Genomic DNA, 4,411 nt, shown 5'->3' with positions numbered 1-4,411 from the left:
CAAGTGAATATTTATAATCACTTGTCTGGAAATACTAACTTTAAGGCTACTGAAAAACTTCTAGTTGTGTTATACCACACTTCATGTGATATTTCTTTATAATAAATTATGAAATCAGAGTGTGTATGTTTCTCTGAATATATCTGAAAGGCTGATATCAGGTCAGTACTGACAGTGAACTGAGTGGAACCCCAAACACAGATTGATCTTTCTATATACCCAGCACCCCATCATTTCCTCAGTGCTGTCATCTCAACTCTCCTATGCTAAACATGGGCAGACATTGATCTGTTTAACCTGGAATATCCATGACGTTTTAGGAATCGGTGACCTTCAAGGATATAGCAATAGACTTCACCCAGGAAGAGTGGGCCCTGCTGGACACATTCCAGAGAAAACTGTTCAGAGATGTGATGCTGGAAACTATCGATCATTTGGTCTCCGTAGGTGAGTTTTAAAACATGTATGTGTCTATGTATGTGTGTATGTACGTATGTAAGTATGTATGTATGTATGTATGTATGTATGTATGTATTCATTCGTTCACTCATTGAGCAGGTATATAGAACAGATTACACTATCCCACTGAAGTCGCCACCCTGATTTTTTTCATAATCTTCATAGTTATTTAAAAGATATTTCTTTACATTTTATTTTCATCATCATACTAGAATGTAATCTTGATGAATATTTAATATCTTTCTTGTTATTCAGTCTCCAACATGCAGAACAGAATGGTGAAATTAATGGGATATTAATCCATAAATAATTGATGAAATATTTTAAAATACTTTTTCTGTTTCAGTCATTACTTGGAGGCTTAAGACAAGAGTAGTAAAAATAAGATAATTTTTATTATGCTTTTGGAGCTTGTGTTGTGTGGATTTTGTTTGAAAACAATATTCAACCCACAGTGGAGACATCAATCTTTCCCAACAAAAAACAAAATCTGAGTATTCTGCATTGCATCTTTTAACTCACTCCTGGGCATCTGCATCTAGCAGTCCTCACTGTTTTTGCCACAGGTCTAAATTTCCTCCTGGTCTGATGAAGGACCTTCAATGTTCTCTGTTGAAGGTATTGATGACTGGGCCGACCTTCAATCATCTCTTTATTCCTCCTCAGTAATCTACCCTGGATTTGGTAATAGCAAAGGTTAATTGAACAGAACTCAAATTACACATTCCTTTCTTCCACAACCAGGGTATCAGATCTGCAAGTCAGATGTGATTTTCCAGTTGGAGCAAGGAAAAGAGCTGTGGAGTGAAGCAACTGTATTTCTGCAAGACCAGAGTCCAGGTAAGAGGCAGGGGTCAGTGCTTCAATATGAGGAGGTGCTTGGTCAGTGACTGAGTACATCCTTAGAAATCCCAAGTGAAGATATTGTGAAGGGCATGATATATTCTAAAATGTGAGGACACTATGGCAAAATCCTTCATGCTGTTATCATTCTTTGCATATGTCAATCACAAGTCATGTGTCCTCCTGCCATTTTCTTTCCCTTTTAGGAAAAGGATATTTGTGTACTTACTGCAGTTAAACTCTCACATAGTGTTCTGTCTCCTGATCATCCCATTTAAAGGTTTTTCCACCATATGCTGACCCAATATCTCTTCACCAATTTACATTTTCAATATTTCAGCCCCGATATTTTTCCTATTTGGCAATACCCTGTAAAGTTTTTCTACTACCTAAAATATTTCATTTGATAAGCTTTCCCTATCTAAGTGCCAGATTTTAAAACATACTCGTAGGGCTCTTTGTGCTATTCTACGTTTTCATTCTTCTAATGCCATTCTAACAATTTATACTTTTTCAATCACTTTAGGCGTGAGAAGTCACCTTAAAAAACAAGAAATAATATTAATGCAACAGATGGCCAAGAAGGGCATACCCCTCACCAAGCCAATAGTAAGTTTCATGGGTGTGAACACTAGTCATCCAAATTAAATACCTGGCAATGAGATAAGACAGTAATGGAGCACAATCTCCTGAGTGTAATTATGTAATTAAGTTGGGATTAAGTCCTTTCCAAACAAAAATTTTGGATACTTTGAAATTAGTAAAGACATTCACAGGAGCCAAAACAATCACCTGAGATCTTTTTTAAAAAAGATAATATCGTAAAATTTACTCATTACTTGGTCGTTGAAACATACTAAAGTCTTCAAAATTAGTCTGATACTCTGTAGTTGGGCTACTATGAAAGAGAAAATACTTGTGCCTGCAGGGGAGTAGCATCACATGTGTATATAACTAACATTGGAAATGTTTTCATAGGAGACTATTACTGACTGATATTCTAGGATTTATATGTCGAGATATGAATGTATGGATGTATGTGAGCAAACCGTTAACCACTTTTGATCTCCTTCCACAAAGCAGAAATGTCGCCCTCCAGAGGATCCCATTGAACATATTGATTTGGGAGATGAATTTACTCATACATCTGCACTGACTCAACATCTGTTAATTCACATGGGAAAGAAGCCTACTATGAGTCAACATTGTGGAAAACCACTTAGTACAGATTCATCCCTTAGTGGACATAATGAAATGCACACTGGGCGTAAATTATGTGACTGTCATCTATGTTGGAGAGCCTTCGGTAATTGCGTTAGCCTTAGACAGCACAAGACGACTCACACCGGAGAGAAACCATTTAAATGTCATCTATGTGGCAATGGCTTTCTGCAAAGCTCTGACCTTAGAAATCACAATCAAATCCACACTGGAGAGAAACCATATGAATGTCATCTGTGTGGTAAAGTCTTCAGTCAATGTCTTTACCTTAAACAACATGAGAAAATCCATGCTGGAGAGAAACGTTATGAATGTCATCAATGTGGGAAAGCTTTTAGTCAAAGCTCTGGCCTTAGCCAGCACAAGAGAATCCACACGGGAGAGAAACCACATGTATGTCTTGTATGTGGGAAGGCTTTCAGTCAAAGTTCTGAACTTACACGGCATAACAGAATACACACTAGAAGGAAACCATACGAATGTCACCAGTGTGGAAATGCCTTCAGTCAATATGCTAATCTTAGACGACATGAGAGAACCCACACTGGAGAGCAGCCATACACATGTCAGCTATGTGGGAAAGCCTTCAGTCATCGTTCTTCCCTTAAACGACATGAGGAAACCCAACACTAAAGAGAAAATCATGAATGCCTTCAGTAAATATTCTCTTCTGAGATGATGTGGCATTATACACGTAAGCAGTATGGATGATCTTTCCATCATATTCCTCAGTCCAGAAAAGCATTTTCTATGAGTGGATCCATGTGTATGGTATCTATACATCAAAGCCTTTAGTCGTTGGCCTAATCTTCGGTCACATGGGAGATTTCACACAGATGTTTTCAGCAACAGCTCTAAACTTTAAAGACACTGTATGATGTGTGCAGAGGGTAACCCATAATTCTTCACTTATAATTATTGGTAAAATGAACATACTTCATATGGGAGAACCCCTAGGTCTTTAATCACTTTGAACAAACATTCAGCCAAGTACCAGGCTTGGTGTGCAGAAGAAAACTTGTTGAAAGAATAAACACTAGAACAGGAAATCAAAAGATGAAGTCTCTTGATGAATGCCAAATACTTTTTACAAATTATTCATCGCAGCCAAGTTATTCAAAATCATGAGAAATCCTTTATTTGCAGAGCAATACTTGCCATATTGGTGTGGATTCAGACTGCACAAAACACTCTGTGTCAGAAAGGGAAGTCCTGCGTTGATCCCTTATTTCTTAGTCAACCTGAAGATTCTCACATGGAGGAGCTAGTAATCCTAAAATCAATGTGGAGAAAAGATCAGCTAGATATTATATCAGAAAACGAGTGTGAGTGTGCGTGCGTGCATGTGTGTAAACTTGTAAAAGAATCCTTTATCACACACTTCATCAAATAATTAACTTGAGGAGATACCTATTTACAAAAGCTGTGGCATGAAATGTGGAGAAAAAAATGATCTAGCAAAATTGAATGTAGAATTTTGTAAGGAATTAAACTTTTAAAATATATCAGTAACGGCAGATACTGAAACAATAAAACCTGTTGCTGAAAAAGCTAAATGTTGTATGTAGTTTTGAACACATAAGTTCATGTCTGCACTCTTCGGTACGTGGCCAGATATCCAGACCTGAGGTACGCACAATATTTTCCTTAACAGCTCTGTGTACATACCTTAGCTCCCCTCATTCCACCCATCTCTCTTCAAGCCCTGGTGATGACACAATTGCATGTTCAGCCCCACTTGCCAGATGTCTCAGAGTGTCATTACCCTGCTCAGGCAAGGTCATGGGGGCAGTATCAAAGACATCTGGTCTAGACTCTTCCACGGGCCCCTTGGCCTATGTCTCTGCCACTGCAAGCAACCAGGGGCCCGGGAGATGGGTAACTCTGC

The 4,411-nt window shown here is 38.2% G+C and overlaps 1 pseudogene; it reads left to right on the top strand.

Moving 5' to 3' along the window:
* Positions 1-308: 308 nt before the first annotated feature.
* On the top strand, positions 309-3,202 carry LOC148755091 (uncharacterized; annotated as a pseudogene).
* Positions 3,203-4,411: the final 1,209 nt, after the last annotated feature.

The sequence above is a fragment of the Rhinolophus sinicus genome, chromosome 16 (assembly GCF_057876585.1).
Source record: "Rhinolophus sinicus isolate RSI-liver-muscle chromosome 16, RSI-T2T, whole genome shotgun sequence".
Taxonomy (NCBI): domain Eukaryota; kingdom Metazoa; phylum Chordata; class Mammalia; order Chiroptera; family Rhinolophidae; genus Rhinolophus; species Rhinolophus sinicus.
This window is presented reverse-complemented; position numbering and strand designations above follow the sequence as displayed.